Raw genomic sequence first — 11368 nt, 5'->3', positions numbered from 1 at the left:
GGTGGTGATGGGTGAAAACTGGGTTACAGACACAGACTGGTTCTTGCTGATTGTTGTTTGGGAGACAAAAGAAACCATGTAGGATTGTGGGTAATTATCATGATTTTGCTGGGTCCAGCTTTGGCTTGAACCGAGGCTGTGCGCATAGATGGACCTAGGTGTTTACCGCCCTCTAGTGGTAAGGTGGAGGGACGCACCTGGATGGTGGTTTCGGTGTGTTTTCACCGTATTTTCTTTGAAACAGGGATCAACAGGGATCTGAACGGTCATGATCTACTTGCATGTCAGCGTGATGATTTGACAGGCCAGCATTTCCTGTTATCATCCTTTCTCCTCCAGTCATGGATAATAATTACTCTGTGTGAGACCAGTAGCTTGTAGCAGTGGGACATTTTCCAGCACCAGAATGTAGAGAGTTACCCTGCCCGTGGTTACAATGGCACATTTAGTACTCCGCCATCCTGCTAGCCTCCAGCTAACTCGTGGGGCCTATTTCGAGTAGCAAGACTGTCATCTTGTTCCCTGAAGAAAGAGCTAACTACTCGGTAGATGAACTCAAGCTGCCCTACTGTTAATATGTGGCCTCTGAGCCACCAGGCCTGTGATTGCAGGTCTGAGCTCAAGCCGGCATCCTGACGTCACCACGCCCGTCTGCCAGTTTGGGCTTGGACACTAAATTGCCAGTTGGCTCAGGGCCCAAACAAAGCACCCGTACAGGCTGTTTACCAAACAGTTTAGTAGAATCCAACAAGCTCCCTGGAACATCCAGGTGGAAAAGCAGCAAGGGAGAACCTGCGCTAACTTTGAAGAGTTCAAGCTCTTCCGTCCAAGTGTACTGTTAGCAGTGTATTGTCCTCTGACTCAGCTTTCTGGCACGGTCCAGAAAAAGCCTTGAGGCAAGGAGTGTGTGTGTGTGTGTGTGTGGGGAATAATGGGCACAATTGTTTCTGCCATCTCACTTACTCCAGGCTGTCTGTCAGAATGCAGGGGACCCTGGAAGGACACTTTGGCTCTGCGGTGGCCTCAGTGACGGCTTAAATTCCATCAAATCCAACCTGGAGTTGGAGAGAAAGCTTCATAACAGGATGTGAAGTTGTTTTAACGTGCTAGTCTGCCGTATGCTAATGGAGGCGTCCCGTTCCTCTCAGGAGAACCCGCTGCAGCTGCCCTTAAAGAAGTGCGCGGTGGTCGGCAACGGCGGCATCCTGAGGGGAAGCAAGTGCGGAAGAGCGCGACAGGAATGAACGGCTGACTTCATGCGGTGAGAAACGACGAGCCCACACACGTACATCCCCACAGCAGCTCTGAGCTGGACAGACCTGGTGCTGGAGATGGTGGGAGAGGGAAAATTGGTTTGTGGGGAGGACAGGAGCATGCTAAAATGGGAGGGGTTTGTGCATTAATAGTGCATGAAAGTTGCTATTTCTCGTTATGTTTGTGTGCTTTTTGCTCTTAGGTGCAACCTTCCGCCACTTTCAAAGGAGTACCTGGAGGATGTTGGAACCAAAACCCATCTGGTTACAGCCAACCCCAGCATCATCGAGAACAGGTAAATGGGTCATCCGAGCACGGCCGGGTTGGATGTTCGTCCTGGTTAACTGTCTGTGTCAGATTTCAGAACCTTCTCTGGTCAAGGAAACACTTTGTGGACAGTATGAAGGTCTACGGTACCAGCTACATCTACATGCCGGCGTTCTCCATGAGCCCCGGGACCAACCCGTCACTGCGGGCCTACTACGCCCTGGCCGACGCCTCCGCCAACCTCACCATGCTCTTCGCCAACCCCGAATTCCTGTGCGCTCGGTGGGCAAATTCTGGAAGGCCCGCAATGTGCACGCCAAGCGCCTGTCCACGGGGCTCTTCATGGTCAGCCTGGCGCTGGCGCTGTGCAAGGAGTGACGGTTTACGGCTTCTGGCCCTTCGCCATCGACCTGGACGAGCAGCCGGTCAGCCACCACTACTATGACAACATCCTGCCCTATAAGTGGTTCCACACCATGCCATGAGGAGTTTGTCCAGCTCTGGCATTTGCACAAAAGCGGCACGCTGCGCATGAGGGTGGGACGCTGCCCCCCCGAGGACGGGGGGAGGTAGAGGAGGCACGGCCCACCGGGGGAGGCTCTGTGAACTGATTGGTCAGTGAAGCGGGAGGAAGCTGTGGAACAACATTGGGTGAGGGTTTTTCCTGCAACAGCCTCCCCCCACTAATCCCTCATTTCCATGTGAATATAACAACCGCCCCCCCCCCCCATCAACATCAGCGCCAGACTCTGCTCCGGCGTAAATTATTCCTATGTCGATGACTGAATGGCAAACAGCATCTGGGACTAATGACGGTGAGAAGAAGAGGAGTGTCTGTATGATGGGGGGGGTTGTTTGTTTTTTTGTTTTTTTACATGTACTGATTGATATTTGCACTGTAAAGGAAATGTCCATGGATTTTACAGTAAAGCATGTACAGTAAAGCTTCCCTAACGCCGAATCACCGTAATAAATTAATCAAGGAAAACTGGAATTTACCCTTTTAACACAACAGCCTTGACTCCACTCAGCACCGAGCTACCTGGGGGTGGAAGTCCGGCTACATTTGGACTACGCTGGGCCGGTTCTAGACGAGCTATGGCGCGCACGTGCATTTAATGTAATCGCCCCCCCCCCTCATGGGCCTTTGTGAAACAGAGACAAAAGGGAGTTGAGGGCCAAGGGGGGGTTGGGAGCAATAAAATGCACTGAAAGACTGAAATGAGAACAAAGGAGATGATGGTGAAGCCTGAAAGGGACTGAAATCTGATGGAGAGGAAAAGCTGCTGGCGGAGGGAGAAGCTCGTGCGCGCTCCTCTTCAATCAAGCCTTTGATTGGCGTTCTCTAGTGCCAATAGAGCTTTCTTTCTTTGAAATGGAGTGCCGAGCCTCTAGTAGTCTAGAATATTGTCAAGTTGCACTAAAAGCCTTCAGTGAGATGGGAAGTTTTTGTCTTTTTATTTATTTTTTTACTTTATCAGCAGTATCAAGTGTTAGCATTGGGCGAGCAGCACCGACAAACATCCCTGGAAAGCTTGATTATTGCAAAAATTGTTTAAATCTGGCGTTGTTGCCCACAGCCGTCACTAATAAGGCATCAAAAGCTTTTTCAGGTTGAGAGAATGATTCTAAATGTGGAGTCATGCTAGAGGGAATGCCAGAAAGTGTTATTTTTAAGGGTTCGTCCCCATTTGTTCCTTTCACTCTTTGATTCCATCTTCAAAGAGTATCTTGGGAGCAGATGAGCTTGCATGTAAACTACTTTTTCCCCCCAAGATGTTGTTAAAAGACTGATAATGGAACTGAATTACTGATTGTTCATGGGAGTCACAGAGCACTAAAACCATTCTATATATGGCGGTAATGACATTTACACTCATATTATGGTTTGTGCTGCATGTTCAAGACATAAATGCTTTACGATTTCAGTCCCAGTCACATCTGGTTGTTTAGGACAGCACCAGTTTCAAATTTTTTATGAATTGTCATGTAAATATTGGTTCGCATAATGAAATGTTACTTCTCATTTTCAACACCAAAACCCAGCATCATTGCGTACGTTTCTAAGGAGTGTATGTGAATTTCTGTATTTTTAAGCATTCTTTCATATTTTCAGAAATCCACAATATTGTAGGTCTTGGATAACAGAGTGGCGTTAGCATAGCTTACCATAACTGTGCTCATGCTAGCCCTGCTGTAGCGTGTTGCTGTTTACTGGAATTTCGTACATTTTGTAAGTGTTGATTGCGGAAATCGTAATCAAAAGGAAGTGTTCAGGTGTTCCGTTCCGAATTATTTTACAGAAGGAAATAATTTTAATATATTTTCTGTTTTTTATATAAAGAGGTTTTGTTAAAAAACATTAAAGCGAGATTGAATTAAGGGTTGCCTCAGAATGCTAATACACCTCTTCAAAGGTGCCCAAGACATTTTTTTAAAAAAAAAAATACATTTTCAGATGAAACAGGACAGAACTAAACAGAATCTGACGTTTCCATGGCAGCATCCTTCGCTCCTGCCATCACGCTGATGTCTTTAACAGAACATATTGGAGTTTTCTTTTTGAAACTGTAATAAAATACCCTGAATTTGCAGAGCTGCTGTGTCGGTGACCACGCTGTCCTGGAAGGATCATTCAGCTTGTTTTTGTGGTCATGAGTGGGGATTAACTCCACCTGCACTTCCTGTTTTCCAGAAAATGTATTTTAAAAAATGTCCAGGTGTCTCCAGGGTCCCCACTCGATCAGATCCCTGTCCCGTCCCCCCACCACCTCCCCCCTCTCCCCAATCGCGTGTTGGAGTCCTGTGATGCTGGAAATATGCATGTTTACGTGACTTATGTGATACCACGGGGTGGGCGGGCCTAATAACCTACACTGTAGCCTCTCACCAAGGGACAAGGACGAGGCTTATCTTGTTTATGTTTTGGTTTTTTACTTTGTTGTCAAAAAAGCAGCCTTCCGACCATGAACAGGAGGAATGCTTGGATGAGCCTTGGTTGTGCTTTAGCGGACATGCTAACAACAGTGAATAAAGACCAATTTAGCTGCTTGGATTGTTTCATTTGAGCCCATAATTAAAGAGGTGATGGTCACCCGTTTGGCTCGGTCCATCATTTGTCCCAAAGACCTGCATCGCGAGGTGTTAGCTTACCAAACCCTCCCATTATAACCAAAGTGACTCACGTTTCACTCTGCACCACAAGATGGGGAAAGAAATGTCCTCTCGGGAGCAGGATCGGCCATACGGGCGTCTTAGTGCCCTGGTTCAGAGCCGGCTGCAGAGCATTCAGCAGCTCCGACAGCGGCCCCAAAGTGTTCCGCGGCAGAATGAAACATGATATGTTCGCCTTTTTTTTGTTTTTTCATCTAATTACCAACACGGAGAGTTGACCGCGAGCCGGCAGATTTCCCCCGACCACTTCCCTCAAATCCAGTCATGAATGTGGATAAATTCATGATCCGGTTCTAGTTTTTGTTTCCCCCCCCCCCCCCTTGCTGATCCAGATCACAAATGTAAAGGATGGAGTAGCAACACACTTTTATCCAGGCTGCTGCAGACGGTCCTAATTGCTAAAAGCAGAGGATCTAACTCCATATATTGTTGGGTCTTTACCTTTCTTATTAGCCCTTTAAATGAGGTGAAAATGTCTGCAGGTGTGACTGTAAAAGTCCCTTGAATCCTTGAATGAACAGCACTCAGATCACACATCATGACCAATGATGGTCATCCCTGTGTCACAGCGGCTGAGTCGGCACATATCTATTTTTAGCCCTCTCTGTGGGTACGGGTCATGCACATGGCCTGAGCAGCCTGCACGGTGCTGAAAAGAGGCCGCTGGGGCGTCCAGATTCAAACCGAGTCCCCTACCGGTGCCCGGTGTCAGCTCTCATACATCCAATTAGGGCACCGAGCTGCACTCCTACATGCTCTGTCCCAATTGCACCTTTTTCTGGTGTTTGCATTTTGTAGGACTAATAAGAGGGGGCGGTAGGAGGTGAGCAGCTCCAGGAATGTTTCATTCCACAAAAGTGAAGAGTTAACACTCTGGATCTGCTGTTTTAGCTTCAGCTGTCATGTGTTTTCAGCAGTAATGTGTTTGTTTGACAGCCCATGGGTTGTGTGTCCCTCATCAGAACGTATGAGCCAGAATGTTCCTCTTCCTCCCTCTCTGGTGGCCTGCCATCCCCACCCCCTCGGTGCGATCCATAATGTATCGTGTAGCCAGCAGAAAAGCCTCTAGGAGGGAATTTTGGAGGTGACTCAAGTGGAGGCTAATGAATTTCCCGGACTGCAGAGGAACCTTTGTCCCATTCTGGGGTGATCGAAACACACCGGGTGACCGGATCCAGTCCTGGAGGACAGAAATCCTGGTTGGGCACCCCAAATAATACCCATAATTAAAGCACTGCGCCTGCACAGATGCTGTGCTGATGTGAAAACCTGCCACACAAACGCCGCTTTCATAATTGCCATCCTTGACGACTGACTGATTAGATAAAAATGTGAAATAGGAGACCTTTAATTGCTTTAATTAGTTCTTTATGAACTACCTACAGAATCAAGAATCTCCTGTCTGCATTTCTCCTCTCTGAACCACTGCTGAAGCCATCACAGGCCTGGTTTGGGGAATGTTCCTCCTCCTGTGCAAGCACCTGTGCCTCTTGATGTGCTGCACAGAATAATGACGAGTGGGCAGGAAAGAGGGCAGGTGGGAGAGCCGGCAGGGGTCCGCATCTGCGCTTCGTAACTCGTTCTTTTTACCCGTCTCTCTCGTTTTTCTTTCTCTGAGTTGGTGGTTCTGTGAGCACCGGTTCAGGTCCGCAGCGAGATATTTATGGGCATCATTAGACACATCCTGCTTGAGCGAGGTTCACGGCCCAGAGGGAAAACACCGATTCATCTCTCACACACACACACTCGCTTCATTTGAGGCCCTGCAGGCACAGGAACAGGGTGAGCTTCATGGGATTTTGGAGAAGGAGGTGGTTTTCTCTCTCCAGGCCAGGTTTTAAGCAGTCTGGAGCCAAATCATCAGTCCAGTCTGCCTGCGGGGGGGGGGGGGGGCTCTAACATGGGTTTGGTGGTGGGCGTCCTGGAAACTGGAGCGAAGGAAAGAAAAGTGTTTTTACAGACACCCACGCATCAGTCGGGGGAGTATATCCAAGGAAGCGATACGGAGGCCGCCTCGTTGCTTTTACACTCAAGGATGGAGACGTGTTCCTGCTCTGGTGGCCATGGCAACAGGCGCCACAGTGCCCCTGAATTGTGGGAAATAACAAATAACACAAATAACAAGAGCAAACAGATGGAAAATTAAACCTAAAATGGGATTTTTCTGAAGGCTGAAACTCTCCCAGTCCAATTATGACCAGGCGAGTCCTGAGCGGGGGTCTGACACATAAAAATTCACACTGGATGTTATAAATAATAGATCACAGTTCCTGCATATGAATGAATGTGAGCCTTCGGATATTCAATATCTTATGGGGACATTTGTTCTGAATAACAGGGAGGGGACCAAAGTATTTCGGCCGACGTTACTTCTATGATCATGTTTTGGACCACCTACAGCAGCACCGACTGCACGAATGTTGCAGAGGACCAGAGAAGCCTGAGAGTCGCAGACAGGAAGATGGATCATCAACACCAGGAAGCTGCTCCTACAGCAGCGAGCGTGTGGTTGTGTCTCCTCTCCCTCCTTCATCCTTGTCCTTCCCCCCTCTCTCCAGAGCCTCTGCACTGCGGAGGAAACCTAAACTGTTCCCAGCTCTCATCGCTCTCACACTCTGACTTCAGCCGGCTCAGACGCATCAGCTGACCTCATTTTTGCGCCCTTGTGGCTGTTTTTTAAAATTTTATTTTAGTCAACGCTTGAAAGCAAGTGGTAACAAAAGTAACAGGGAAAGACCAGAGATGCAAAACAAAAAGGCAGGTTTGTGGAGTCACTCGCATGCATGTGGCATGATGACGATACACGACTGTTCAGGGAAATAACCTGAAATGTCATCGAGTTGGGACGAGAGAACAAAGTCGAATCAACTCCGACCACAAAGACTGCAAAGCGGAATCCCCGAGGTGTGCATGTTTCAATTTACTTACTCATTTAAAACCCACCGAGGCATTTTGTGTCTCTGAGCCCAACCCAGAAAAGTTGCAGACTGGAGAAAATCCAAAGCATAGATATAAATCTTTCTTCATTTTCAGTTTACACCCACGTAGGCTAATAACGAAGGGAATTAGCTATTTCTTACAATTCCCTTTAGTAAGCAGCACTGTGCTGCAACACTGCTGAACTGGAATTAACAATAATTTGTGCTTTGCTGCAGAATACCCCCTTTATTTTACAATTATAACTATTAGAAGATGACATTTAAATCAGTGCCAAGAGCCTGGAAGCATCTGGAATCCACACATCTGTTAGAAAGACAGATGTAGCGAGACCGATTTCGAATAGAGAGCAGTCTGTGCTGGCGAGACAGACCCTGCTTTATTCTAAATTTGGCTCGACTTAATCGGTGCGCGTAGAGGCACATTATTAAGTACAGTGCGCCACCTAGTGGTGCTCAATCATATAGGCCGACCATGCATTCTTGGCATTTTTCTTTAAAAAAAGATAAAAATGTATCTGTGCTGAGTTTAATTAGGCGGGGCTGATTAGCATGCTATAGTAGATATTATCTATCATAAGTATTTACAGTAATTAACGATTATAACTGCTTAACCCTTTGGCTTGAATTCAAAAATCAGTCGGAAGTGGCAGGCTTTTAGCAGCGATTCTGCTTTTTAGCTCAGGTTCTTCATTTCAAGTACGGAGGTGTGCCGTAAGAATTTCCGTTTGTGCCCTCCTAGTTTTTAGAGATTTAATATAGATTGTATTAATTGTGTGAGATTTATTGTAATTTTAGACATGTTTGTGGTCGTCGCAGACAATCAAGAAAGATGTATAATTAGATTTGTACAACGCAACGCCATCTGGACTGAGATGCCATTATTGGAATAGCAATCATGCGCATCCAGTAAGGGTGTACAATATCATGTCAATTAAAAATATAAAAACAAAAGGCATTGCAGTGGGCTTGGAGTTGCATGAGCATTAAACTTGGACTGTCAAACCACAGTGGCGCAACTTTTAAGATCTCTTAAACCGTTAAAGAGCAACAACTAATAGGACTATTTTCCCGAGGTTTTGCGCCAGGTGGGCGCGCTGCCCCTACCCATCCGGTAGGGGGCAGCACCACTTCCTGTGGTTTCACCCCGCAAAGGATCATGGGAGTCGCTGCCATTATGTCAAAGCGTTTGTCTCACGTTCTCAGTTGAACTAGTCAGACGTGGCATTGGAGCGCTCAGCTGTTCTCTCCTCGAGTTCATATCTTGTCTTTTGAAGTTGGATACGCTTTTAACTTCTTTTTTTTTTTTTAAACTCAAAGAAACTATACGACAAAGTTTCTGTTTCTTGAGCAAAACCGAAAAACGCCGCGTCATTCGCACAGAGCGAAGCCTTTATACGTTTTTTTTTTTTAAATTATTTTTTAAAAACAACCTTAAAAACCTTTTTGATCAAATAATGTGTTTGGAGAGATCAAAATACGAAAAGCAGTTGTCTTTCCGGTTAAGAATGAAGTGGAACCCGTTCTGCGACCACGCGCCAGAAGACGTCGGCCTAAAACCTGAGCGATCAAACATGGGAAAGTGGCCACCCGGCGATACCTCCGGCGAGAAACAACGGCGAGCACGACTAACCAAAGTCCCCCGAACCATCCCGGAGACGACAAAGGAAGCTTTGAGGCAGCCGTCGGATCGATCGCCGAGGGAGGCCCGCGGATACACCCGCCATCCCGGAGCAATGGCGCCGCCAAACACTACGCAATACTTGATGGACATTGTGTACGAAGCCGTGAATATGGACGCGCAGTCCAACCCAGAGGGTCTGTACACCGCATTTGACTCTCTTGTTCTGAAAGATGTCTCTATTTCCAGCAGAAAGACTTTGAGGAACTCTTCTCTGCCAACCAGCAATTACTGGACTGAGAGTTTGACCCCGCTCTGCTTTCCTTGACTTTTAACAATAAGAGCAAGGTGTGACTTCATGTTGTATTCATGTCGCTCCTGTCACATGACCTGTGTTGAGTCGCTTGATTCATGGTTGGGTTTTTTCGTTCAGCAGCGGCGCACTGGACGGTGCCCGCCCGCCCCCTAGGGTGCGCCCCTGAGCTCTTCATGGCGCCGCCCTGAGGAGCGAAACAAGCGCAGCTCAGCTCAGCTCCGGCCTGGAGTCCAGGTAAATCCGGGCAGGTATGACTGTTGCACTGCATTGTGGTTGACAGAGGTTCAGTGGGATGCAATGTGGGACGTTTGCGCAGTCACTGTTGTCTGAGCGTTTTCCAGGTCTCAGCACAGCGGACAGTGGAGGAGCGGGGGCCCCTGGAGCTCTGGTCCGCCGCTGACACGAGGTGATTCATGTTTTAACGGACGAACTGCGGAGTTCAGGTGTAAATGCAGATGTTAAAACCTTGAAAATGTGACACCCTCCCGCTCAATAAAAGTACTTCTGTGATAACTTGGTTTCTGTGTATTTTTACTCGTGTGGTGTGAATAATCGTGTTTTAAAATGCGGGCATCCGACCTTTATTTTTATTTTAATCAGAATTTTACATGTGGCAAAATTGTACATATCGGTGTACATTTAAGAGCTCAACATGTGTGTTTAAGGTGTTTCAACCACTTTGCGTAAGCAACATTGACTACAGAAACGAGTAACTTCCTGTCATTTAAACGCAATTACTATGACATTCGAATTGAAACGGATACAAATGTAAAGCTTCCCATTAATCGGCTCCAACGTTCACACTGCCAGTTAATTTTAATGTAAATTAAACTGCGGCCTGGCTCCATTTGTAATACATAGACCTGCCACACGGTGGCAGCAGTCACCATGGCGACTGAGGATGAAAGTCACGTGACTGGGCGGGTGCGGAGACGCTGTGCCGTTCATCTCAGCTCTCCTTTTGGGGGCTCATTTTGCTTTTATAGAGGGGTGGGGATTGATGATGGGGGCTAAAGAAGACCAACTGGCATGGAAAAAACAACCCAGACATAAATGTGTGTCGCTCTTTGAGACCTTTGGAAGAACTATTGACTGCAAATGAGTGAACGTTGGCCGAATGTTCCACATCTATCTAAGAAGGAAAAATCAGAGCTTCAAAGCAGTTGCAGCCTCTCTGCTGCCGCTTGATTCAAAGGCTGACAGCTTTTTTCAGAAATGGCCACGGCCGTCGCTGTGGAGTGACTCGCCGGCCCCCCGGCCTCCTATTGCTGCTGGGCCCCTGCCCTTTGTCTGCTGCATGGATTCACTACCTGTCACTTTGAAAAGCTCCCTCTGTGGTCTGACCGTCAGCAATTACCCACAAAGGGGGTCCGATTGTGGACAGACTGGCCAGGGCTGCTGCCGGCTGATTTATGGGTGGCCCTCTGGTCGGCGACACCATCGATCTGCTTGTGATTGTCGCCATGTTGAGTTCACGCCCAGCTGTGAGCTCATCATTTGCCAATAATTTACCCTCTGAAAATTCACAACAGTTCATTTAACAGTCCAGCAATTCAGACGTCAAAGAGTTTCATATATCAAAATTCCAACATCTGGTATTCTGGGTCCACTGACTCGCCTCTAAAGGAGTGAAATCTCCCCACAGACTTCTTATCTCATTGTTTGCTCCTGAAAGGCAGCCATTTTGCAGCTGTTGTCCATCGCTGCCCCTCACAGATCACCTCTGAGGGGGGACTTTGGCCACTTGGCGACGCGTGAAAAGGCGGGTCACTCAGATGTGAACATGGCCTCCTTTAATTG

At 47.5% G+C, this 11368-nt stretch overlaps 1 long non-coding RNA gene and 1 pseudogene across 1 annotated transcript; both read left to right on the top strand.

Moving 5' to 3' along the window:
• Window positions 1-921: 921 nt before the first annotated feature.
• Window positions 922-4615, top strand: LOC130520964 (alpha-N-acetylneuraminide alpha-2,8-sialyltransferase-like; annotated as a pseudogene).
• A 4185-nt stretch (window positions 4616-8800) lies between these two features.
• LOC130520963 (uncharacterized) lies at window positions 8801-10081 on the top strand. Its single transcript, XR_008949134.1, has 3 exons — window positions 8801-9408; window positions 9502-9600; window positions 9686-10081. It is a non-coding gene; the product is annotated as an uncharacterized LOC130520963 (long non-coding RNA).
• The last annotated feature ends 1287 nt before the right edge of the window (window positions 10082-11368 follow it).

This window comes from Takifugu flavidus, unplaced genomic scaffold (assembly GCF_003711565.1).
Source record: "Takifugu flavidus isolate HTHZ2018 unplaced genomic scaffold, ASM371156v2 ctg614, whole genome shotgun sequence".
Classification (NCBI taxonomy): Eukaryota; Metazoa; Chordata; class Actinopteri; order Tetraodontiformes; family Tetraodontidae; genus Takifugu; species Takifugu flavidus.
This window is presented reverse-complemented; position numbering and strand designations above follow the sequence as displayed.